Here is a 27,945-nt window from a genome sequence, read left to right on the forward strand (position 1 = left end):
ATAATTTCTGTTCACATGTCTATTTACAGAAAGTCTTTTTCTAGATGGCATTTTGGCCAAATTTATTAAAATTAAAAATGCACATATACCATTAGACCCAGTAAATCTGCTATTACGAATCTGTTCTAGAGAAAGACAAACTTATGGGCACAAAGAGACATGGACAAGAGGTTTTTTCCTTTCTTTTTTTTTGAATGTTTATCAAAATGGGAATGGTTCCAAGGTAATCTTTACTGCGGAATGTAACATAGCAGCTAAGAAGAATGAGGTTGACCCATATGTACTGATCTGGAAAGGTCTCTGAGATACACTAAGTGGAACCACACACACACGTTACTGAGTATGAATAATATGACTCTCTTTGTGTTAAAAAAATTTTACGAAATAATCATAGTAGCTATGTACAGCTGGCCTACCATATCCTCGAGTTTCACATCTCAGGATTCAGCCAATTGCAAAACAAAAATATTCTGAGGAAAAAATAAATTCCAGAAAGTTCCAAAAAGCAAAACTTGAATTTGCTACACACCAGCAAATGCTATTTACACAGCATTAAAAAAAATTTTTTTTTTCCTTCACCAAGCCACTCGGCATTCAGAATTTTAGTTCCCCGGTCAGGGATTGAACACATGCCCCCAGCAGTGGAAACATGGAGTTTCAACCACTAGCCAGGGAAGTCCCATACATAGCATTTATATTGTAGTAAGTATTATAAGTAATCTAGAAATGATTTAAAGTGTAAGGGAGGGTGAACATGGGTTATACACAAATATTATAGGCATACCTTCGGAGATATTAAGGGTTCAGTTTGAACCACTCAATAAATAAAGCAGATAATATAATAAAGCAAGTCACATGAATTTTTTGGTTTCCCAGTTCATATAAAAGCTGTGTTGAGGTCCAGTTAAGTGTACAATAGCATTTTATCTATAAAAAATGTACATACCTTAATTAAAAACCACTTTATTTGGCTTCCCTTGGTGGTTCAGTGGTAAAGAATCCACCTGCCAATGCAGGAGACTCAGGTTCAATCCCTCGCCTAAAAAGATCCCATGTGCCTCAGAGCAACTAAGCCCATACACCTCAACTATTGAGCCTGTGCCCTAGAGCCCAGGAGGTGCAACTACTGAGCCCACCCAGAGCCTGTGCTCTGCAGGAAGAGAAGCCTGAGCACAGCAGCTAGAGAGTAGCCCCTGCTCTCTGCAACTAGAGAAAAGTCCAAGCAGCACCAAAGACCCAGTACAACGGAAACAACAACAACAAAATTCTATTGCTCATCATCTGAGCAATGGATTCCCTGGTGGCTCAGATGGTAAAAGCGTCTGCCTACAATGCAGGAGACCTGGGTTCGATCCCTGGGTGGGGAAGATCCCGGGAGAAGGAACGACAACCCACTCCAGTATTCTTGCCTGGAAAATCCCATGGACGGGGGAGCCTGATAGGCTACAGTCCATGGGGTCGCAAAGAGTCAGACACGACTGAGCAGCTTTCACTTTCACTTGCTCTTGTTTTGCAGCATGTGCTCTTAGGGTGTGCGGGCTCAGTAGTTCAAGCGCTCAGGCTTAGCTGCTCCAAGCCATGTGGGATCTTCCTGGAGGGATCAAACCCACATCCCCTGCAACGGCAGGTGGATTCTCAACCACTGGACCACCAGGGAAGTCCCAGAATTAATATCTTCAAACACACGATACTGAGTTAGTATCTCATCTGTGGTAGAGTGACTTGCAGTGTTCTGGTCATTTTAGTTAATCTGATGTTAAGATGGACACAGTACCTGAGGCAGAGTGCTAGGTTTCAAATGTGAGAAATGCTATTGAAACTCACGGTTCTTGGAGAATACACACTCACCTTTCATAAGAGTAAGGAAGGATTTTAGCTTTCTATAACATCCTAGGGTCCGTATTTGCCTCTCCATTAAAATAACTCAGGACCTCAAGTTTCTTGCCACTACAGTAGGCGGCTGGAGCCCTCACGTCCCTTTGCCTGCTCTACTTTTCTAAGATTACCAAGCTGCCTTGCACAGAAGGAAGCTGGGGCCCTAACTTTTGGGAATGATAAAAACCTGCCTGTCTGCCTGCTAAGTCGCTTCAGTTGTCTCCAGCGGTTTTTGACTCCCATAGACTGTAGCCTGTCAAGCTTCTCTGTCCATGGGATTCTCCAGGCAAGAATACTGGAGTGGGTTGCCATGCCCTTCTCCATGGGATAAACATCTACCCCCTACATTAACCAAAGACCTCAAATGTAAGAGCTAAAACAACAAAACTCTTAGAGCATAGACACAAATTTTCATGACAGGATTAAACAATGGTTGTTTAGATATTACATACAAAGCACAAATGACAAAAGAAAAAAATAAATTATCAATGTTGAAGACTTCTGCGCCTCAGAGAATACTATCGAGAAAATGAAAAGACAACCCACAGAGTGGGAAAAATATTTTCAACTCACAAGCCTAATAAGGATCAACTGCTTACAGTACATGGGCTTCCCAGGTGGTGCTAGCGATAAAGAATCCGCATGCCAATGTAGGGGACATAGGAGACGCAGGTTCGATCCCTGAGGTGGGAAATGGCATCCCACTTCAGTATATTTGCCAGGAGAATCCTAAGAACAGAGGAGCCTGGCAGGCTACAGATCATGGGGACGCAAAAAGACACGACTGAGAATCTGAGCCCATTTAGAATACATAAAAACTCTTATAACTCAATAATAAAAAGGCAAATAATCCAATTTTAAAAGATCAAAGATTTGAATGGATATTTTTCTAAAGAAGACATGCCAGGGGCCAAGCAGCACATAAAAAGATGCCAAACAGCATTGGCCACAAGGAAAATACAAATCAAAACTGTAATGAGATATCTACCCACACCCACTAAGGTGGCCATAATCAAAGAGACAGGCAATAACAAGTGTTGGTGAGAATGCAGAGCATTGGGATCCTCATACACAGCTGATGGCAATGTAAAATGGTAGACCCACACTGGAAAACAGACCGGCATTTCCTCAAATTTTAAACAGAGAGCTGTCGTATGGCCCAGCAATTCCACTCCTGGGCACTGATACATACCCAAGATAATTAAAAACATGCAAACCCTTATACACAAATACAACCCCAATGGAGTGGGTTGCCATTTCTTCCTCCAGGGGATCTTCCCAACCCAGGGATTGAATCCGGTTCTCCTTTGTCTCCTGCACTGCAGGTGGATTCTTACTCACTGAGCCATCAATGAAGCCCTGCACAAACATAGGTATTCGTAATTGCTGCTGTTCAGTCGCTAAGTTGTATCCAACTCTTTGCGACCCCATGGACTGCAGCATGCCAGGCTTCCCTATCCTTCATGTCTCCCAGAGTTTGTTCAGGTTCACGTCCAACGAGTTGGTATTACTACCTAACCATCGAATCCTTTGCTGCCCTCTTCTCCTTTTGCCTTCAATCCTTACAAGCATCAGGGTCTTTCCCAATGAGCTGACTGTTCACATCAGGTAACCAAAGTACTGGAGCCTCAGCTTCAGCATCAGTCCTTCCAATGAATATTCAAAGTATTCATAATACTATTCAAAGTACAAAAAAGTGGAAATAATCTATTCATCAACTGATGAATGGATAAGCAAAATGGGGTATATTCCTCCAGAGGAATATTAGTCAGCCATAAAAAGGAAAGTATACTGATTTACACTGTAATATGAGTAAACCTTGAAGACATTATGCTAAGTGGAAAAAGCCAGTTACAAAAGGTCACATGTTGTATGATTCCATTTATACAAAATGTCCAGAATAGGCAACTCCCCTCAAAGCAGATGAGTGGTTGCCAGGGGTACGAGGGAGGAGACAAGGGAGCGTTAAGTCACCCAGTCAAGTCTGATTCTTTGCAACCCCAAGGACTGTAGCCAACCAGGCTTTTCTGTCCTTAGAATTCTCACTGGAGTGGATTGCCATTTCCTTCTCCCTCTCTGCCTGTGAGGGAGGAGACAAAGGAGAGTGACTACTAACGGGTTAGGTTTCTTTTTGGAAGGATGAAAATGGTCTGGAATTAGATAGCGGTGATGGTTGCACAACTCTGTGAACATACTAAAACCACGAAATTTTTCACTTTAATAAAAGGGTGACTGGTATGGTATGTAAATTATATCTCAATAAAGTAAATAAATAGGATTTTCAAGCCATTAAAGGAATGAGAGAAAATATCTTGTACAATATATCTGGAAATAAGCCTGAATCTTTACATCCAACTGCTGCTGCTAAGTCGCTTCAGTCATGTCCAACTCTGTGCGACCCCATAGACAGCAGCCCACCAGGCTCCCCCGTCCCTGGGATTCTCTGGGCAAGAACACTGGAGTGGGTTGCCATTTCCTTCTCCAACTGGCATACCCCAAACAATGATCCCCAATCTTGGTCTCCCATTAGAATCACCCTGGGGAACTTTTAAAAACACACCGATGCTTGGACCTTCTTCCCAGAGGTGGCGATTTAATTGGTCTGGGGTGGGGCCTAGCGAATATTGGTTCTCAAAAGCTCCCCAGTTGATTCTAATGCGCAGACAGAACTGAGAACTGGCTGCCCTAGAATTTGAGCTTTCAAAAGAGTCCCTGGTGTTGGTTTAGATATCTGTTATTTAATCCTTTCTCATAAACATGAGACAAACAAAAATTTAAATGGCTCACAGTTTCTGGCTTGTTAGAGCTGGGATTTTGTTGCCTCTTCTACATTAAAAAAAAAAAAAAAGATCAGCAGGTTGCCATTTTACAGACAGAATCTGAAGTACAAAATGGCTAAGACACACACCGACGTCACCATAGTGAGCTGGGGTGGAGACTGAATCACAGCTGAGTCCCTGAGAACCTAACTTACTTCTTTTAGTAACTCGGATGGAATGTCCACTCGGCACCAGTGTTGCTGGCCCAGGAGGATGGAGGATGGAGGATGGATGGAGCCTCAGTCTGAGAAAACTGCAAATGCTCAAGTCCACCAACCTGACCTTCGGATTTGGTTAAATGGAGCCACCCCTCTGCCTCCCCCGACAACAAAGCCTTTTTCTTAAAAGGCTGGGAAGATGAGGCTATTTCACTTCCTCATCTCAGGTAAGCCACCTCTCAAGGGCTCATCTACCTAGAACACTACTTGTCTGATTTTCATTTTTCCCCCTAAGCTGGTGAAACCCATGTCGGGTCTGCTTTAGGCTCTATGTTCGTTTGGAAGCCCCAAAGCTGTTTCCAATTGGCAATGTCACGGCCAGTGTGTGTTGTTCATTAGTCTATTTGTGGGAGGCTGTCCGGGCCCCCATCCAGCCCCCACCTGTGGGAAATTCTTCCTTGATCCGAGAACCCACCAGGCGCCCCTGAGACCAGGAACGAGGCGGCTGCCTCCACCTCCCCTATGCTCTAAACGGACACACACACAGCGGCTGTCTGGGTTCTGATCTTGCTGAGGAAGCTCTCGATGATTCTCTGGCCCTTCTTTCTCTCTTACTGAGCTGTTTTATAAGTTGAATGCTAATCTGTGTTTCTTCACAATGTCGCCTTTGACGAAAAGCTAATAAAACCCCAAACGGGAAATCCAGGAGTCATGGAGATGCCACGTGACTGTAACCTAAGGTTGTTGGTCAACTTGATTGGGTTTTTGAGCTCATACACCATCTGGGGGCCTCAGGTTCCCCCATCCACCTTTGTGCAAATAAAGAAGATCTTTGTCTTTCCTCACAGCAAATAAGGGCCTGAACCTTTCTGAGGAGTCCTGTAGACCCAGGACCACTGCACGCCCCTTTCTAGGCCTGTGACCCCACCAGGGCTCTGGGCAGAGGTCCCCAGCGCTGCTGAGCAGCCACCTCCACAAGAGCCAGAGGGACCCCCTGCCCCAAAGCTGGCCACTCCACACAACCAGGAAGCTGCCAAACCTGCAGGGAAGGAAACCTTTCGGTTAAGGAATGCAAGTCCTCTACATGAAAACCAGGTAAGTCAGTGAGAAGGAGAAGTGTGTTTCCTGTGTCCTGACATCCATGGTTATAAGGTTGGGCGCAATCTTCTATCAGTCACATCACCTAGTAACTTATTTCTGATTCTTGTTTTTAATGGAAAAGTGTTGAGAAAAACCTTGATTTCCACAGATAAGTAGTAGCAAATGCTAACAGGCTTTTAAGAGACTGCTTTTGGACCTTAAAAAGGTCTTTACTTAAACCAGTGTTTCTCAGCCTTTCTTTCACTATTGCCCACCCCCCTAAGGAGCTGTGGTGGACATTTTTGTCTCACTGTGCCCTTCCCTCTTCCGTGAAACCCTGGGTATCTGTTTACATAGCAGGACCCTCTGGAGGGCCATGCGTGACCCTTTGGAGGGCCATGCGCCATTGCCATCGCTAAATTTTCTTCATCTCCTCAGGGATAATACCTTTCTGGTTGAGAATGCATGAGTTCAATGGATCCAAACCTCTTTTTTAAAAATATACATATATATTTATTGATCCATTCACTTATTTTATTGTTTATTTGGCTGTGTCGGGTCCTAGTTGGCGCACATGGACTCTCATGGGGCTCATGGTCCTAGTTGTGGTGCGTGGCCTCTACAGCATGTGGGCAAGCGAGAGAGCTTAGCTGCTTCACAGTCTGTAGGATCTTAGTTCCCTGACCCGGGATCGAACACGCATCCCCTGCATTGCAAGGCAGATTCTTGACCACTGAAGTACCAGGGAAGTCCCTGGGTCCAAATCTTGAAATAACGATAGAAAATTTCTGTTTCAAAGAGTCATTAAAACAATAAGATTAGAAACAACAATGGAAAATTCTTATGTGGTATTTATTATTTGTCAGATGCTGTTCTAAGTGCATATATATACACACATACATACACACATACATATATATATATATACACACACACATATATACATATAAAAACTTGTTTAAAAGCCTTGTAATATCATTACTATCACCCTTATATTTTGGTGGTGCAGCTTATGGGACTGTATCTTCCTGACCAGGAGCCCAGGCAGCAAGAGCACTAACTCCTATCCACTGGTCCACCAGGGACGTCCCTCCTTATTTTAAAAGATGAAGAAATTATGGCACAGAGAGGTTAGGTAACCTGTCCAAGACCACACAAGTGGTACAGAGACTCATGCCCATCCTCCACACCCTAAACCATTAGGCAATGCTGGCTTCCCATGCTACTGCAACAACCGGTTATTTCCTCATCAGACATACAAAAGTCAAATAAGATGTACCCCAAACTTGCCACAAGGCTGAAACCATCCATCAGGGGACAATTACCCAAGGCAACATACCACACTTAGCAGACTGGCCACTGAACCATGAAGACGCACAAGCCAACCTCACCAATGGCAGGTGTGAGCATCTAGATGATGGCCAGAGAGCATACTGCGCAGGCCTGAACCCGGAATGAAACTGGGGCTGGGCTAGAAGCGTCCTAACCAACACCACATTTACAAGGAATTCCAATACCGACAGAAAGTGGCAGGGGCCTCCCCGGCAGCTCCATCAGCGCACTGGTGGTCTCCAGTACGTTGAAATCTGGAATATTTAATCACACATGTTTTCTTTTGATTACTTGGTAAAAAGAGAATTTAAAAAAATCAAGTCCAATGTTTGAGCAACTCTCAAAACACCAGACCCACAGAGAAGAGTTTGAACCATGAGATGACCCTGCAAGGCTTTTGGTCTCAAAATCCAGCCCCCTACAAGGTCCCAGCTCTCGGGTCTTGATATGGCTTCCCAACTCTTGCCCCTCTGATCTTCCTAGTCATGCCTCCCAGCCTCATTTCCCACCAAAGACCTGATTCAATCTGAGTCGGGGGGCAGGACCCACCATCACTGGCCCCTAAGCTCCCCATGCACGCATGCTCGGTTGCTCAGTCATGTCTAACTCTTTGCGACCCCATGGACTGTAGCCTGCCAGGTTTCTCTGTCCATGAGATTCTCCAGGCAAGAATACTGCAGTGGGTTGTCACTGCCTCCTCCAGGGGATCGTACCCACCACTCACGCATCTCCTGTATTAGCAGGCAGATTCTTTACCACTGAGCCACCTGAGAAGCTCCCTAAGCTCCCCAGGTGATTCCAACGTGTGGCGGGCTTGAGACCCACAGTTCTAGTCCTGATCGTCTCATTTTCAGAAGTTAACCCAACTGCGAGCAGGATCACACTCGGCTGGTCCAGTCCCTCAAGTGTACCTGAAAATACACCACTCGAATGTCTGTTCTTACTCCTTACCACCGTCAGAGGAGGGGACGAGCTCTCTTGACCTAAGAGTGTGCTCCCACTCATGACTGCTTTCTCTCCATTCATTTATCTATTAGTTACTGAATGTCTACTTAGTGTCAGCAGCTGGGAAATCAAAACAGATATGCACATATTCATGTGTTGCTTCCAGTGTTACAAAGGAAAAAGACAGTAAGGAGATCAAACCAGGCAATCCTAAAGGAAATCAACTGAATATTCATTGGAAGGACTGATGTTGAAGCTGAAGCTCTAATACTTTGGTCACCTGATGTGAGGATCTGACTCACTGGAAAAGTTTGAGGGCAGGAGGAGAAGAGGGTGACAGAGAATGAGATAGTTGGAAGGCAGCATCGACTGAATGGACATGAGTTTGAGCAAATTTGGAGAGATAGTGAAGGATGGGGAAGCCTTGTGTACTGTAGTCTATGGGGTCACAAAGAGGTGGATATGAATGAGAAACTGAGCAACCAAAGAAAAAAGAACAGGGTGGGGGGCGGGTAAGTGGGAATTAGTTATCTAAGTAAGAAGTGAGGGTAATAACCTTCTAGGCAAAGCAAATACAAAGCTTGAGCCCCAGAACAGAGGGGTTTGGACAATCTGAAACCAGGCTAATGAGGCTGGGAGCACAAAGGACTGAGGATGAGGTGGGGGTTCCTCTGTGGAGGGGCTTGCTCCCCCCACCCCCCACCATGACCATCCAGGAAGGCAGCAGTGAAATCACTGCACTGGGGTGTGTGCTGGGTGGTGAGAAGACCTCACTCACTGTGGCTTGGCTTCCTGTCTGTCAGTTAGGAATAGGAATAATCACAATGCCGATTCCAGGTGGGGGTGGTGATGAACTGCCATCTAGAAGCAGTGGTTCTTGACTTTGCCTACATGCTGGAATCACCCGGAGTCTTTTCAAGTCCTGGTGCTTGGGTCCCACCACCAGGTGATAGACGGTCAAAGCTCCCAGCTGATTCTAACCCGCAGCTGGACTGAGAACCACGGCCTGCAGAGCACTGGAAGAATGCCAGGCCCAAGGGAAGTGCTTGAAAAATACAAGCTGTTACCACTGGTGTCTCCAGTCCTTCCTCCTACCTGTCTTTAAAAATGTTCAAGCTCCCAATCAGAAAGATCTCTTAGCTTCTCTGTGCAGATGAATTCTGTGATAAAACTTTGAAAACTGTTTAGCAGCCAGATTCATAGAGACACAAGGTAGGTGGGGAGTTGCCTTGGGGAGTTATTATTTAATAGGTGTGGAATTTCAGTGTGGAAAGATAAAAGTCCTGGAGATGTATGATGTATGATGGTCAAATAACACTATGACTATACTTAACTATACTAACTTATGTGCACTTAAGAATGGTTAAGATGGTAAATTTTATGCGATGGGTGTTTTACCACAATTTTAAAAAATCATGCTTAAAATACTGTTTATTGGATGTCCCTAGCGGTCCAGTGGTTAAGAATCCGTCTGCCAGTGCAGGGGATATGGGTTCCATCCCTGCCTGGGAAGACTCCACGTGCCTCGAAGCAACGAAAGCCTGTGTGAGGCAATTACTGAGCCTGTGCTCCTCAACAAGAGAAGCCACAGCAATGAGAAGCCCGTGCACAGCTAGAGAAAGCTCATGTGCAGCAACAAAGACACAGCACAGTAATACAAGAAATTAATTAAAAATAAAATACTGTTTATTTATATTCACAATGTCTTCCAGTGCCCATAGAATATAAGAAATGTTAACTTGAAAAATAATGAGAATACATTTATCCTTTTTGTTTTTAGAATTTGTCTGACAGAAATGTCACATTCGTGTAAAGATACAAATATGCTCAGCGAAGCATGTTGCAATAGGGCAACAAAGCATAAATGACCTAGAAGTTTGTCACCAGGGGAATGGTCCAATGAGTCAAAGACCGTCTTGGGAATACTATGCAACCAGGAAGAAGAACAGGATGAGCTGTCTCTGGGGGTGCTGACATGCATGAATAGTACTATTCAGGGAGAGATCTGGCCTCCTGGCATCTAAAGTCCCTTCCCATGTTTAGGAATCCCTGCCGCCTTCATGAGTCCTGGTGGGAGGCAGGATCCTCCTCTCACCCTGAAGTTTGCAAACAGACAGCAGCAGTGTTCTTACCATTCCGGTTTTGTGGCATAGCTGTGGCCACTGCCTGGGCTGCTGTCTACTTTCCACAGTTTGAGTCCACAGCCTTCCTAGCAAGTCTGGGAACCACCCTGAGGTCCCTTAAAGAAATGCCTCTTCTGCTGATATCAGTCAGTTGATATCTACTGCTTGCTACTAAGAACCGCAGTGATAAAAATATTCAGAGTAAGACTCTGGTCCCTCCTATTTTGGTGGAAAGAGCCCATGTTCACTGACCATTTCTCTCTCAGTTTATTCCCCCTCCTCTCCTCTCATCACTCAGATAGTCTTCATCCCCCCACTCCTAAAGGCCATGGTCCTGGGCCCGCTATCCATTCACATGCATACCCTCACTCCCACCAAACACAGGGCAAAGGTTTCTAGAAACAGTGAGCCTACTCTGCAATAACTGACACCCAAGTGCTATTATTTTACATGAGCCCTAATCACATGAGGGTTATTTTTAACTTACAATTTTGAAATAATTTCAGACCTACAGAAAAGTTGCAAGAATAGTAAAATAAACTCCCTCCAGCTAAATATCCCAAATGTAAACATTTCATTTACCCTCCTCTCTCTCCATAGAGCTTTTTTTCCTCGGAAAAACTTGAGTCTAAGTTGCACAGAAGATACCCTTTTGCCTGTAAATACTTCAGCGTGCATTTCCTTAAAAAGACATTTTCTTATGTTACCAGGTTAACTATTTAGTCAGGAAATTAACACTGATACAATGCTATCATCCAATCTGCAGACTTCATTCAAATGCTGCCAATTGTCCCAATAATGTCCTTTAAATCAAGAAAAAGAGAGAGAGAGAGAAATAGAACAAACCCATGGTCCAGGATCCAATCCAAACTGAACAATGCTCAGACTGGACTTGCCAGTTTCTAGACATGTCCATCCAGATTGGATAAGCCCTTTCCTCTCTGGGCTCCACCCTTCCTCACCCATGAGAATAAAAGGTCAAAGAAGCCACGGGAACTTTAGTGACTTCTCTGTATGTTAAAGGCAATCAGCCAGGGAAGTCACCGCTTCCCCAGGCAAGGACATGATTCAACTAATTGAAGAAAGAGAAGCTAGTTTTATGGAGTGAGTACTAGGTGTCAGTGCTGTCCTTGTCAAGTGCATCAGCTCACCTAAGCCCTCTTCCTGCCCATTTCCACTGTTCTCCCCCTTTTGCAGATGAAGAAACTGAGTTTGTAGGAGTTAATCTACTCAAGGTCTTTCAATACTTAAACTCAGAAATGAGGTGGGAAGAAAACACACCTTGTCATCCCCAATCTGACTAATGTTCTCTAGACTGAAATAAGTGCCCCCGATTGCATGCTTGGTCACTTCAGTCCGAGTCTTTGCAATCCCACAGACTGCAGTCCTCCAGGGGTCTCTGTCCCTGTGATTCTCCAGGCAAGAGTACTGGAGTGGGTGGCCGTGCCCTCTTCCTCCGGGGGATCTTCCCAGCCAGGGGACTGAACCTGCATCTGCATCCAACTGTGCTGCAGATGGATTCTTTACCCACTGAGCCACCAGGGAAGCCTGCCCTAGATTAGAGGGGAGCAGCAGCCCTGGATACAGCACAGAATCCCCTAGGAAGAGGGGGCCTCAGTGGAAACAAAACTGTACCAAGGGGACTTCCCTGGTGGTTCCGTGGTTAAGGATCCATCTTGCAACACAGGGGATGTGGGTTTGACCCCTGGTTGGGGAACTAAGGTCCCACATGCCACAGAGCAACTAAGCCTTCACGCCACAGCTGCAGAGTCCATGTGCTACAATGAAGGATCCTGAGCGCTGCAACTAAGACCCAACACAATCCAATAAATTAATTAACTTTAAAAATATGTCAAAAATATATACTCAGAAAAAAACCAAACTATACCAAGTTCCATGCTGCAAGATGATTTCTCTTGGTGGCCTGGGGCTGAATGTTTGTCTCCTTGTCAAGAAGAGCTTTGCCTTATGGAGCTGAATATAAAGTCTTGTCCCTTCTTGAGACACACCCAACAAAGATAGGGCCTTCTAAGACACTACGAGCTTCCCAGGTAATGCTAGTGGTAAAGAATCTGCCTGCTAATGCAGGAGATGTTAGGAAACATGAGAGATGCAGTTTTAATTCCTAGGTTGGGAAGATCCCCTGGAGGAGGGCAGGACAACCCACTCCAGTATTCTTGCCTGGACAATTGCAAGGAGCCTGGACAATTGCAAGCAGCCTGGCGGGCTACAATCCATGGGGTGGCAGAGTCGGACATGACTGAGTGACTTAGCATGCACAAAAGGCACTAAATATTACAGAATTGACCACATACTCTGATTCCATTGCTGACAGTCGGAGGGATGCCATTTCACAGCCAGGTTCTGTAACCCACCCCAGGGTGAGCTGATCTTGGACCCAGGTCTGGGAACCCTCACAGAGTGCCTGTGCCTTTCAGAACAAGCTGTTGGGGCCAGATGTTCTGAAGCTGGCATCAGGGTAAGCAGATCCACACCCCTCCAGTAGTCATGGAGCAAATCTTCTCCTTCCTCAGGAGGAAAAGACCACGCATTTGTCCTAGTGGGTTCTCAACGACCTCCCAAGGTTATGTGGTGCATGTCCCTTCATGTCCTTGGCACAGATGCAGCTGCCACCCCAACTGTTGGCAGTTTGAAAGCATTTCTGTTTGTGTGTTGTATTTTTCCAACTAAATCTCAAGACTTCTTAGTGTTAGTTGCTCAGTCATGTCCAACTCTTGGCGACCGCATGGACTGTAGCCTGCCAGGCTCCTCTGTCCATGGGATTTTTTAAGATGTCTACTTTTTGAATATCATGGTCCTAATCAAAGTATGTTATTTTCTTTTCTTCCTTTTAGATTAACACTTAAAACAGAGGTGAAAATTATTATGATAACTTGGTTTGCTGCACCAGAGTAACGCTTGCAGCAGCCATTGCCTTCACTGTACTGAGCTCTTGTTTCCACTGAAGTTCTGCTGCTCACCTTGGGTAGTCAATATTTCACGGCCTCACTTATTCCAGCTGTAAATGGGAATAATAATCTTAAAGTACTTAAAATGCACACAATGTATACATTTTACAAATGGGTGGGTGCATATACAACAGCATAACAGCTTAAGTCAAATGACGTATTGTATACAAAGTTCTTAGCCCAGTAAATTCCCAGTACATAAAAGATTGTACCACTTCTTTGCCTACTACTGCAACTGTCTGCAGTTTATACTGGACAGCTTTGTAAAGTTGGAGAGCACTAAGCCTCCTTGGCATTTTGGCTGGTCCTTTTCATTCCCTGAATGTTTTCAGCATTGTCCTAGGAAGCCTGAGTGAGGGCACAAGCCAGAACTGAGAGCAAGTCTTTGAAGGTATTGGCTCCCACATGGCACAAGCTGTGGGCGTGTGCACTAAGTTGCTTCAGTCGTGCCTGACTTTGTTCAGCCCTATGGAATGTAGCCCACCAGGCTCCTCTGTCCATGGGATTCTCCAGGCAAGAATACTGGAGTGGGTTGCCATGCCCTCCTCCAGGGGATCTTTCCCATATAGGGATCGAACCCATGGCAGGTTCTTTACCACTAGCGCCACTCAGGAAGTCCAGTACAAGCTACAGAGAATCAATTAAGTTCAGGCTCACAAATTCACATCTACTACATCTGGTTCCAAACCGGCCCAAGGAACGGCCCCTTCCTGCAAAGGGCCTGAGGGTGATCTCTGCAGGGGCCTCAGGCGCTCCTTACACAACCTTTCCAATTCCAGATGCAGGTACCTGGCAGCCACAGGGCCCTTTGCTGTGGCCATATCCCACCTTGAAAATGTCCTATGTCCTTCCAGGGTCTCATATCTACTGTCCTTCCAAACATGAGGTGAGTCCAGTTCTTCCAGTAGGCTGCCCTCACCCCAGGGCAGAACACGCCGCATGCAGCACTGCGTGCCCTGCGCCAAAATGGAAGTTTAATCTTCAACAAGCATTTACTGTCTTGTATATGTTGCATCCCAGGTGGCTCAGTGGTAAAGCATTTGCCTGGCAATGCAGGAAATGCAGGAGATGCGGGTTCAATCCTTGGATGGAGAAGAGTCCCTGAGAAGGAAATGGTAACCCACTCCAGTATTCTTGCCTGGAAAATTCTATGGACAGAGAAGCCTGCCCATGGGGTCACAAAGAGTTAGATACAACTGAGCATGCACGTACCTTAATACCCTCGGGTATGCAGGGCTGTGATGGTTAAAAAGACAAGGTCTCCATTCTTAAGTAGGGGATCAGATGGGTGGTACACAGATAAAGGCCGAAGGTCAGAGCCAGAGATAAGCTCGAGCCAGCCCGAGCTTGCACATTCCTCCTTCATGGCAAGGTGTTCCTTCCCCTTGCTTCCCCAGCCCCCAACTGCACCAAGTGAATGAGCCCCAAATGGCTGCCCAGCATCACCCCTCTGGGCTCACTCCTGGGCCCCGGGCTCAGGGGAACAATCGGGGGCTCCTGGAGGCAGGCTGAGCCAGCTCGTTCTCATGTGCGGGGCCCGCGGCGCCCTTCTCAGCTGATTGTGTCCAGGCGGCCGGGGTCTCCGAGGCGCATGAATGCCCTTGAATGGGCCCATTCAGGCTGATGGACAGGAGCTGAAAGCTGCACACACACAAAAGCCATTGGGCAGCCGGGAGGGCTCCAGCCCCAAGGGTTTGCCCACGGGAAGGGAGGCCATCCCACCACAAAGAGCAGTGTGAAGACATCTCTGTGTTTTCAATGGCATCCTCTGGGTGTCAATGGCCAAGCATCGCCCCCACCCCCTCCAGCCAAGACCTTGAAGGCAGCAGAGGATGGCACTCGGTGGAGAAGGCTGTGAGGGATACAGGCTGAAATGAAAATCCAACAAACAACAAATTAACAGAGTCCGTTTCTCTGAACGAGCAAGATGGGGCTCTGGGCCAGGGGTGCTGTATAGGGTGTCTCCGCGAGCCTGTCGTGTACATTGGTTACCACTGCATTCCTGACACCCACGGTGACCTTCAAGAATTCCGGCTGACCTGAGATCGCTGAATGTGTCACCAAGAAAAACTACCTCCAAAGGACACGGACAATATTTAAATGAGGACTGGAGAGACCTGGTCTCTGTTCTTGTGTCACTTGGTTGCTGTTTTTCAGGAAAGGGAAGAAGAAAATGAAATGACAGTTGGATTTTTAAATAGGGCCAGGAATGGGGAGCCACCCACCTGGAATTCTTTTAATTGCTTCAAGGGGAGGGCAGGCTCTGACAGAGGCAGGGGTGGGTGGGGGGCGCGGCCGTGAGGGGCAGAGAAGTCTATTTACACTGTTGTGCACAAATATTTTAAGCCCAGTGTCAGATGGTCACTTGGGAAAGGATGATTCTCAGCTCCCCACATCACATTACTTCAGAAACAAGCACCCAAAAAGATAATTAAAGACAGTTTCCTCCTCATAATACAATTCTATAATGAGCAATTAAAATTAAATTAGCTTTTCATAATAAAAAAGATGAACTGCGTTCTTAGGTTTCCTGACCCAGAGTTACTAATTCACGGGAGGAAGCGATACATCTGTGACTGAGTAGTTTTACCAAGGAAGTGTTAAATGTGAAGACCAATTCAGTGAACAGATCAAGATAACATGGAGATAGACATGCACCCTCGGCATAATTACTAGTTCTGCCGGTGGCTCAGAGGGTAAAGAATCTGCCTGCCACGTAAGAGACGTGGTTCGATCCCTGAGTCAGGAAGAAGGTCAAGAGAAGGAAATGGCAACCCACTCCTATATTCTTGCCTGGGAAATCCCATAGGCAGAGGAGCCTGAGGGACTACAGTCTATGGGGTCACAAAAGAGTCAGACACAACTCAGCGACAACAAGAAAACAACAACAACACAATCAGAACCAGGATACCGACATGGACACAACCCAGAGAATTCATGCAGACTTGACCAGTTTTACAAGCACTCGTGTGTGTGTGTGTACGCACATGTGCGTGTGCATGCAACTTTGTGTAACCAAGTAGTAATCAAGATACTACACATACCTTCACAAGACTCCCTCAGGCTATCCCTTATTAGGGACACCAATCACTCACGCCCATCATTAACCTCTGACAACCACTAAGCTCTTCTCTATGTCCAATTTTATTATTTCAAGACTTATATAAACAAACTAGTACAGTGTGTAGCCTTTGCAGATTGATTTTTTTTTTCACACAGCATAATTTCCTTGGGATTCATCCACATTGTTGCATGTATTGGTCATCTGTCCCTTTTTATAGCTGAATAGTATTCCACATACATGCAGATATACCATGGTTTGTTCAGCCACTGACCCCTGAAGAATATCTGGGTAGCTTCCATTTTGTGCTTGTTTTGAATAATGGTGCTATGATCATTCGCGTACAAAGTTCTTTGTAAAAATAAGTGAAAAGCCCTAAAAGAGACCAAGTAATTTTGAAAGTTATCCCTTTTCTCTCCGACTACAGTAACCATGACAGCATGGTATTGGTTGAAGGCCAGACACATAGATTAACAGAACAGAGAATTCACAATTGGCCCCACACAAATACGCCCAGGTGATATTTTATACTGTGCAATGAGTTCAAAGACAAAGATGGCTTTTTCAGCAAATGATGCTGGAGCAACTGGACACCCACATGAAAATTCCCATACCAATAGAAAAAGTCACTCAAAATGGATCACAGACTTAAAACATAAACTATTAAACTTTTAGAAGAAAGTAGGAAACATGGAGATATCTAAGTTCAGTTATTCACCAACACCAGGAAGTACCTCTCACTACATCTTCTTCTCTGGTCTCTTCCAAATGACTGAAATTCCACTATTAGATAGTCATACCTTTGGCTTAGAGGCTCATCCACAAAATTCCTTTGGGAGATAAGACATGAGCTTTAAATCTTGGGGTGAATCAGTATCTCCACTGAGAGCTGAGAGGGGGCTCTGAAAGGATGTAAAATGAAAAAAGCACTAAGCACCTGAAGAATAGAGGAGGGTGAAAAAGAGTCAGATGAAAAAAGACAGCATCCTGACAAGTTCCACCTGCTTGATAATGCCAAGGTCATTTCTTCCAAAATCTATCTGGTTTGACCTAACTAGCAACAGTAGTGGTGATCATGGGTTTTCGCCAAATTACACCTACCCAACATGAGCAGACATCCATCCAAGTTATCAACCAACTTATATGCAAAGACAAGAATAGTGTGTATATAGGTATTAGAGGATTGTGGGAGGGGGTTGATATTCCCTCATTAATATAAGCACAACTCTAGGGCAAAACAAAGAATTTATATTCCAATAAGATAATAGTAAGGAAGTCGTGTCGTGAAGTCGCTCAGTCGTGTCCGACTCTTTGTGACCCCATGGACTGTAGCACACCAGGCTCCTCCATCCGTGGAATTTTCGAGGCAAGAGTACTGGAGTGGGTTGCCATTTATTTATTTCCTATCTAGTATTTTCCTTCCTGAGTTTCTGATTTCTTTACGTAGCTATTTAATGGAACTACTTAGGCAAATGCTCTTTGAGGGACTTGTTCTTGGAGAATTCTCATTACAAGTACAGTGGGTATTCCACCAACTTCCAAAGAATCAAAAACAATCAAGTGCTTTTAACCCTAAAACTTTGTAGAAACAAAATTCTCACCTATGCTAATTCAGAAGGCACCATAAAAGCCGTAGGGTCATGTAATCAAACCATAAATCTATCTCATATAACCTGAGTAACATGCATATAAAAACAACAGTTATGAAAAACTTAAATCCAGGATGTGCGGTCCATGGGAGCTATAACTGCCACTTGCTTGCTATCCCATCGACCTGGGAAGAATGTCAGAGAGAGGGCAGCAGGTCTCGATGGCGCCCCCTGAAGGCAGGGAGGAGCCACAGTCGCTTAGAGCCAGGCTCCCCAACCCCTGGACCAAGGACAGGTACTGGTCCATGGCCTGTTAGGAACCAGGCCACACAGCAGGAGGTGAGAGGATGTAAGCAACACACTTCAGGCATCACTGTTTCCCATCACCCCCAGATAGGATCATGTAGTTGCAGGAAACAAGTTCAGGGCTTCCACTGATTCTGCATTATGGTGAGTCATACAATTATCTCATTGCATATCACAATGTAAGAATAATACAGGAGAAGGAGGGGACAGCAGAGGATAAGATGGTTGGATGGCATCACTGACTCAATGGACAAGAGTTGGCGCAAACTCCGGGAGATGGTGAAGGACAGGGAAGCCTGACATGCTGCAGTCCATGGGGTCACAGAGTCAGACACGACTTAGCAACTGAACAACAGCAAAGAATAATAAAGTGCACAATAAAAGTAATGCACTTGAATTGCCCCCAAACCATCCTCCCCATCCACATCAGTAGAAAAACTGTCTTCCCCAAAGCTGGTCCCTGGTGCCAAAAAGGTTGGGGACCACTGGCTTAGAGCAAGCCCTAGGCTTTAACATGCCACTCTGAATGGACCCTGAAGCCATTTCCCCTGTGTTCTCTCCTGATTGGCAGGGAGATACTTATCTCCTCAGAGCATATGATCCTCAGGTTAAAATGAGCAAAGAGTGACTTCCCTGTGGTCCAAGGGCCAAGACTCTGCTCCCAAGGCAGGGGACCCCAGGTTGGATCCCTGGTCAGGGAACTAGATCCTACCAGCCACAGCTGAGATCCAAGGCAACCCAATAAATAAATAATAAATACAATAAATATATATGTTTTAAATAGAACACAAAAACAAACAAGGAGTCAGGGCTCCAACCAACATGGGCCACAGGCACCATGAGGGCTCTCCCAGTCTGATTCTCTCTCTATCCACCAGCAAGTCACAAATGCCCACCTTCCACCAGGTCATGAGCTGCCACACCTTAATGCAGGGGGCACCTCAGGCTGAGACACAGTCATTTTCTCCCTCAAGGCAGGCTCCAGAGAAAATTCACAAGCACAGACATGCCAGCGCCTTCCAGGGCTGAGGCTGCCCTAAGCCCAGCAAGCTAATTGGTGAGGGCCCTGGATGGCCTGAGGTTAAGTGCAAGGCTCCTGCATCTGGCTCCTGCTTGGGGCCGGGCAACCCACCCAGCTCTTCTGAACCTCAGCTGCCTCCTCTGCAAAATACTGTGATGTGAACTCACAAGTCAATATGCAGGCCTAGGCCCTCGTGTTGTTGCTATTCAGTCACTAAGTCGTGTCGGACTCTTTGTGACCCCGTGGACTGCAGCACACCAGGCTTCCCTGTCCTTTACTGTCTCCCTGAGTTTGCTCAAACTCATGTCCATTGAGTCAGTGATGCCATCCAACCATCTCATCCTCTGTAGCCACCTTCCTCCTATCCTCTTTCCCAACATCAGGATCTTTTCCAATGAGTTGGCTCTTTGCATCAGGTGGCCAAAGTTTTGAAGCTTCAGCATCAATCCTTCCAATGAATATTCAGGGTTGATTTCCTTTATGATTGACTGGTTTCATCTCCTTGCAGTCCAAGGGACTCTCAAGTCTTCTCCAGCACCATAGTTCAAAAGTGTCAGTTCTTCGGTGCTCAGCATTCTTCATGGTCCAACTCTCACATCTGTACATGACTACTGGAAAAACCATAGCTTTGACTATACAGATCTTTGTTGGCAAAATGATAGCCCTTGGTATAAGCCGGTGATAGTGACTTCACTTCCCACCTTCATGCATACTTGGCTAAAGCTGATTTCCCAGGCATCTCCTAGTCCCTGCTACAGCAGCTGCATTCTTAAGGAACGTGAAATTCTTCATCCAGGGCTGTGAAAGATGCTGAACCCTGGGACGAACTCCAGATGTGAGGTCAGAAAACCGAGACACAGGCAGACCTGTCACTCAACTGTACTGTGACACTTGGGGGCAGGCCCTTGACCTCTCTGAGATGCTGAGGGGTTCAGAAGGAAAACTCATGTGACAGCCCTCACCCCTGGCCATAGCAGAGCTCCTGGGCTGAATCAGAGGGCAACAGCTCAGCTTCCTGACACAGGCAGGCTCACGTAGGAGAGCACAGGGCTGGGTGTTTCCACAGCAGAACACGGCCTCTGAGAGCCCGCCTTCCCCTGCCCCACATCCCCCAGAACAGAAACATCAATGGGACTGCCCTCTCAGTCCAAGCACAGAGAGAGGGTGCAAGTGCTGCAGGCTTGTCCTCACACATGGCCAGGACAAGTCAACAAAGAGATGTGCTGATGGGATCACTTATACCGGGCTCTCTAGGTAAGGGACCTGGGCTCCAACCTTCACGCTCCGAGGGACAGAGTTGCAGGGAGGCCTCTTTATAATCACCATCACGAAGATACTAGAACTACCCAGCACTATAGACTTCTGTCCTCTGAGAGCTGGCTCTTAAATTCGCCCATTGTCCCTTTCATTCTCTCTCACAACCCAAGCTGGTGACTCGCCACCAAACTTCCATCTCAAGGTCACCTTCACCCTGGAAAATCCCAGTCGGATTCCACACTCCAGAACATTGGCTCCACCAGACCTGTCCAGCCCTGCTTCTCTGTCGTCCAGGCCAGCGTGGCCCATTACTCAGGCCCTCTCCTCTGGGCCCACCCACAACGCCTGTCTGCCGACTGAAAGGCCCTGCCCCTCCTCATTTTCCTTTCAGCATTACTGAGATACAATTGACATACTATATAGGCTTAAGATGTACAATGCAATGATGTGATAGACATATATATCTGAAACCCTCCCCTCCTTCTATCCACCCAGATCCTGCCTGGCCTTCACAGCTTGGCTGAAGATCAGCTCCACAAAAAATTTAAAAAACAAAATAAAGGCCTTCCAAATGTCCAGCCTCCAGAGGCATTTCATTTTTCTTCTAATTCAACTTCTCTCCCAAAGATATCGCCTAGGAGGACTTCCCTGCTGATCGAGTGGCTAAGACTCCATGCTTCCAGTGCAGGGGGCCCAGGTTTGATCCCTAGTTGGGAGACTAGATCCAGCATGCCTCAGCTAAGAAGCTTGCATGCCACAACAAAGGTCTCGTGGGCTACAACTAAAACTCAGCCCAGCCAAAATAAATAAATAAGTATTTTTTAAAAAAGAAGAAGACATTGTCTGAACGTGAAATCTGCCCAAGTGAATAGTGCCAGTGCTGTGTAAGGCAGTAGCATCCTGTGCTTTCAGGCCAGCACAACAGTGTGAAAGTTCTCCTTCTATACCCCAAGTCAAAGATCCCCCTCTCACACTGCTGAGCTTCCACTTAGCTCCAGCTCTCCCCCAGGAACCACACATTTTCGTCAACTCTATCCCCATAGCCACAGCCCAACTTCACACAGGTCACGACAGCTGACCTGCCCTATCACCTTCCATCCTCCCCAGGCCAGGGCCTCCCACAGATCCCTCCCAAACATCTATTTGTCTCAGTCCTGCTGGCACTGCAACTCCCAGAACTGAGCTGGAAGCTCTAGAAGTGGGTTGAGCAGGACCGAGTTGTCAGGGCCACTCTCTACCCTGAGCTGGGCTCTCTGATTTGACCACTGGACACACGCAGCCCCCACTGAGCCTTCCCTTATTTCATAGGCAGACCTCAGAGATACCATGGGTTTGGTTCTAGACCACTGCAATAGAGCAAATATTGCAATAAAGCAAGTCACATGAATTTTTTGGTTTTCCTGGGCATATAAAAGTTATGTTTACACTCTACAGGAGTCAAGTGAACAACAGTATTATGTAACCCCCTAGACAATGCATATACTTTCATTTTTGTTTATTCTTTAAAATATCTACTTATTTATTTTTGGCTGCGCTGGGTCTTCAGTTCTTCATGTGGGCTTTTCTTTAGTTGCGGAGAGCGGAGGCTACTCTAGTTGTGGTGCTTGGGCTTCTCACTACGGTGGTTTATCTTGTGGCAGAGCACAGGCTCTCAGGCATTCAGGCTTCAGTAGCTGTGGAACATGCGCTCCGTAACCGGAGCACATCGGCTTAGTTGCTCTGGCATGTAGGATCTTCTCCGACCAGGTGCAGAACCCATGTTCCCTGTACTGGCAGGCAGATTCTTAACCACTGGACCACCAAGGAAGTCTCCATGCTTTAATTTTAAAATGCTTTTGTGTTCTGTGTGTGTGTATATGCTCACTCACATCCGACTCTTTGTGACCCTATGGACTGTCCACCAGGCTCCTCTGTCCACAAAATTTTCTAGGCAAGAATACTGAGCTGACTTTCCATTTTCTATTCCAGGGAATCTTCCCAACCCAGGAATCAAACCCGTGATTCTCATGTCTCTTGCATTGGCAGGCAGAGTCTTTACTACTGAGCCATCAGGAAAGCCCTTTAAAACACTTTATTTATTGCTACAAAAGCTAGGCACCATAAGAGCCTTCAGCAAGTTATAATCGTTTTGCTGGCAAAGGATTTTTGCTTCGGTGTTGATGGCTGCCCCTGACTAATCAGGATGGTGGTTGCTGAAGGTTGGGGTGGCCGTGGCAATTTCTTAAAATAAGACAACAGTAAAGTTTGCCATGTCGACTGACATTTTCTTTCGCAACTGATTTCTCTGTAGCATGTGATGTTGTTTGACAGCATTTTGACCACAGGAGAGCTTTCAAAACTGGAACCGATTCTCTAAAATCCTGTGACTGCTTTATCAATTAAGTTTATGTAATATTCTAAATCCACTGTTATGTCAACAATCTTCACAGTACCTTCACCAGGAACAGACTTCATCTCAAGAAGCCACTGTCTTTGCTCATCCACGAGCAACAACTCCTCATTCATTAAAGCTTTTTCGTGAGATCACAGCAATTAAGTTACATCTACAGGCTTCTAATTCTACCTCTCTTGCTATTTCCACCACATCTGCAGTTACTTCCCTCACTGATGTCTTGAACCCCTCGAAGTCATCAATGAGAGTTAGAATCAACTTCTCCCAAACTCCTATTCATGTTGACATTTTGACCTCTTCCCATGAATCACAAGTGTTCTTATGGCATGTAGACTGGTGAATCTTTTCCAGAAGTTTTTCAACTTACTATACCCAGGTCCATCAGAGGAATCACTACCTATCATGGCTACAGCCTTACAAAATGTATTTTTTAAAGAATAAGACTTTGAAGTTGCAAGGACACCTTGATCCACAGGCTGTGGAATAGATGCTGCATTAGCAGGGATGGAAACATTAACCTTGTAAATCTTCATCAGGGTTCTTGGGTGACCAGGTGCATTATCAATGAGCAGTAACATTTTGAAAGCACTCTTTTTTTCTAAGCAACAGGTTTCAAGAGTGGGCTTGAACTATTCAGTATTCTGTTGTCAGCAGATGTGCTGTCGTCTATGCTCTGTTGTCCCATTTACAGAGCACAATCAGAATAGGTTTAGCATAATTCTTAAGGGTCTAAGCATTTTCAGACTGGTAAATAAGCACCAGCTTTGATTTAATAGTCCCAGCTGCATTAACCCCTAAGAAATTTGGCCTGTCCTTTGAAGCTTTGAAACCAGGCACTGACTTCTCCTCTCTAGCTATGAAAGTCCTAGATGGCATCTTCTTCCAATTGAAGGCTGTTTTGTCTACTGAAAAATCTGCTGTTTAGTGTAGCCACTTTCATGAGTTATCTAAGCTAGAACTTCTGGATAACTTGCTGGAACTTCTGTATTAGCATTTCCTGCTTTGTCTTGCTCTGTTTATTTTAGAAATGGTTTCTCTGCTTAAACCTCATGAACCAACCTCTGCTAGTTTCATACTTTTCTTCTACTGCTTTCTCACCGCTCTCAGCCTTCACAGAACTGAAGACAGTTAGGGCCTTGATCTGGATAAGGCCTTAGCTTAAAGGAACATTGTGGCTGGTTTGATCTTCTTTGCAGACCACTGAAACTTTCCTCTTATCAGCAATGAAGCTGCTTCACTCCCTTATCATTCACGTGTTGACTCGAGTAGCAGTTTTAATTTCCTTCAAGAACCTTTCCTTTGAGTCTACAACTCTGCGAACTGTTTGAACCAAGAGGCCTACTTTTCAGTCTCCCTCAGCTTCGGACATGCCTTCTTCACTGAGCTTCATCATTTCTATCTTTTGATTTAACATGAGAGACTTTCAACTCCTTTTTCCATTTGAACACTTAAAGGCCAGTGTAGGGTCATTAACTGGCCTAATTTCAGTATTGTTATGTCTCAGGGAACGGGAAGGCCCAAGGGGAGGGACAGAGATGAGGGAGCAACCAGTGAGTGGAGCTGTCAGAACATAGACATTTGTGGATCAACTTTGCCATCATATGAGCATAGTTCCTGGTACCCACAGATGATTACAATAGTAGCATCAAAGATCACAGATCACAGAACACCATAACAATAATGAAAAAGCCTGAAATATTGTGAGAATTACCAAAATGTTACACGGAGACCCAGAGTAAGCAGATGTTGTTGGAAAAATGACACCAACAGACTTGCTTGACAAAGGGTGGCCACAAACTTTTTCGTGTAAAAAAAACAAACACAGTATCTGTAAAGTGCAATAAAATGAGGAATGCCTGTATTTGCATTGCTCTGGGCTCTACAAAGAGATAAGGCCATCAGGATGGCCTGGAGCATGTTCTCTTGAATCCTCCAGCACAGACAGGTATGTAACACCTGCTGATTCACTCACTTTGATTTTATCCCAAATTGGGCCTGAACTATGTAACATGCCTATTCACCATGGCTAAATTCTGATTACAAAACACTTGCTGGGGCCTCCACGGTGGTTCGGTGGTAAAGAAACAATCCGCCAATGCAAGAGATGTCACAGGTTCCATCTCTCCACTGTGGAGCAACTCTGCCCATGCGCCACAACTCTTGAGCCCAAGACCCGTAAAGCGAGCCTGTGGTCCACAAGAAAAGAAGTCACCACAATGAGAAGTCTGAGCACCACAACTACTAGAGAGTAGCCCCCACTCGCTGCAACGAAAGTTCACGTGCAACAACGAAGACCCAGCACAACCATAAAAAGAAAACAAAAACTAAGCATACATCTTTGTATACAAAAAACCCAACACCTTCTGCCCTATACAAGCCAGCAGGGTTATAGGCTCTGAGAGTCATGAGGCAATAAAAATGAAGCTAGACATTGAGCAGTAGCTGGGAAGATGCAAAAAAAAAAAAAAAAAAAGCCCACCATGTACAAGCTGGCTCCTGTCTGCAGCTTGCTTCCACAGGCCTAAGCTATAAAGACTGGACTGGGGATGCCAAGGACCATCCAACACAAGAAGCTATGTCTCAAATGACTCACACGGTGGAACCAATTAGACATTCAATAATGAGCTCCATGAAGGTTCGGCCTTCTTGAAAGGCCCTGGTGCCATGGAGGGGGTAGCTATTTAGTCACTCAGTCGTCTCCAACTCTTGCGACCCCATGGACTGTAGCCCGCCAGGCTCCTCTGTCCATGGGATTTTCCAGGCAAGAATACTGGAGTGAGCTGCTATTTCCCTCTCCAGCCTGGTGCCATGATTAACTGCAAATCTTAGTTGACCTTCTCCACACATGTGAAAAGCATTTTGAAACCTACTGTTTTAAGCAGAGACCAATGAGATCAGGATCTGTGTTGCGCTTTTTGATGGTGGCAGAGACGATGCCATCTTACCTTCCTTCTGGGCCCACAAGATGACTCTGTCTCTCGGGCTCTCTTGGAGTTAAGTGCAGCCGCTGTGACCGAATTCTGCTCAGCTCCTGGCTGGATGCAGAAGCTTCAGTGAAGAATTACGAAGCCCTAGAATGGTGGTTTGCAAAGTGTGATCCCTGGACCAACAACAGTTAGAATTTGCTCAAAATGCAAATTCTCAGGCCCCCCACTGTGGTGGTGGTGGGGCTCAGCAATCTGTGTTCTAATAAGCCCTCTGGCTTCCCAGGTGGCGCAGTGATAGAATCTGCCTGCCAATGCAGGAGACACAGGACATGAGGTTCGATCCCAGATTCTGGTAGATCCCCTGGAGAAGGAAATGGCAACCCACTCCAGTATTCTTGTCTGGGAAATCCCATGGACTGAGGAGCCTGGAGGGCTACAGTCCATGGAGTCGAAGAGTCGGACATGACTGAGCACACACACATGGGACTTAGATACACACTCAAAGTGGGAAATCACAGTTCCAGAAGACGGCTGAGCTCTTAGACAGGAAGCTCTGGGCTTGTGCTGGAGATAGGAATACACCTTAACACCAATGTTATGTTAAGCCATTTGGGAAATTATTTTGTAAAGTAGATGCTCTGTCCCAATTAAAACAATTATAATCCCCAGGCTGCGAGTCCATCCACTCATTAGGGCCACGTCCCACCTGGAGTTTTCCAATCCCAAAGGCTGGCAGGCCAGCAGGTGGAGGCTATTTTATGTCAGCTTTGAGAGCCTGCACTGGAACCCTTTCCACCCACTCATTCATTCATTCAGTCTGGCTGGTATGTTAACAATGGGGGAAGCGGAAGTCGCTGCCGGGCCAGGATCAGATAGCAGCCATCCGCTGGAGTTAACACATTCCTGCTGCCCTGCAGTCCTCCTGACTGCCACAGGCTGCCTGGCAACCAGGCCAGCACCCACCTGCTCATCCGTTAAGGGGGGTTCAGACCCCACATCTGTGCCCAGGAGGTGCTAGTGGTATTTTGAAGTTAAGTTGCTCAGTCGTGCCCAACTCTTTGTGACTCCATGGACAGTAGCCTGCACCAAGCTCCTCCATCCATGGGATTTTCTAGGCAAGAGTACTGGAGTGGGTTGTCGTTTCCTTCTCCAGGGAATATTCCTGACCCAGGGATCGAACCCAGGTCTCCCACACTGTAGACAGACGCTTTACCGTCTGAGCCACCAGGGAAGTCTAGAACCCACCTAACGCAGGAGACATGAGATGGGAGTTCGATCCCTGGGTCGGGAAGATCCCCTGGAGGAGGGTATGGCAATCCACTCCAGTATTCTTGCCTGGGGAATCTCATGGCCAGAGGAGCCTGGCATCTCAAAGACAATCCATGGGGTCACAAAGAATTGAACATGACTGAAGCAATTTGGCACACACACACACTGACACTGTGCCTGCAGCCCCTGCAAGGCCAGCAGCTATGGCTGAAGAACAAATCGGGTCCCAGGCTGTCTTCAGAGGCTTGGATGGCCGTCTTTCCATCCACGACACATGAGAGCTGGTCTCTCCTCACCATCTCCATCTTCCCCTTTCATCTCCAGGTGAACCCCACTTATTCTTCAAGGTTTCCCCCACATCCTGCCTTGTCCACAAATCAGCTGGCTTTCCCTGCTCCTGTGTCCTTAGACCCTCTATGTCTGACACTTATTGTGGCCCTTGATCTCACTGAGCCCACCCATGCCGTTTTTACTGCTTTATACTAAGTTCTGTGTCTTCCCATTAAAACTTAGTTCTTGGAGAGGGGGATCATGTTTGCATGCCTCCCATGCACCCCTGGACTTGGCACTGGACACAGAGCTCTCGTCACACTTTCCTGACAGACGGGTAAGATTTGGGGAGAATGGCCACGCCAGGTGAACCCCATGATGATGTATATACACCCGCAGGATTAATGAACCTAGATGTATGATACACAGACACAGACAGACGAGGCTTCTTTGCTGGGGGAAATCACACTGTGGCCCTGGACTTTCTCTTCCAGTTGGCCTCTATGTTCCTCTACGATTATTTAATCACATAAAAGAATAGGACCTGTCTGA

At 46.1% G+C, this 27,945-nt stretch overlaps 1 protein-coding gene and 1 non-coding gene across 2 annotated transcripts in view; one reads left to right on the forward strand and one right to left on the reverse strand.

The window, feature by feature from the left end:
- The window catches only part of TCF7L1 (transcription factor 7 like 1), a 191,422-nt gene that overhangs the window by 107,916 nt on the left and 55,561 nt on the right, over positions 1–27,945 (reverse strand). The window lies entirely within an intron of this gene.
- Positions 1,295–1,367, forward strand: TRNAC-ACA (transfer RNA cysteine (anticodon ACA)). The gene has a single exon. It is a non-coding gene; the product is annotated as a tRNA-Cys (tRNA).

The sequence above is a fragment of the Budorcas taxicolor genome, chromosome 11 (genome assembly GCF_023091745.1).
Source record: "Budorcas taxicolor isolate Tak-1 chromosome 11, Takin1.1, whole genome shotgun sequence".
NCBI classification, from domain to species: Eukaryota; Metazoa; Chordata; class Mammalia; order Artiodactyla; family Bovidae; genus Budorcas; species Budorcas taxicolor.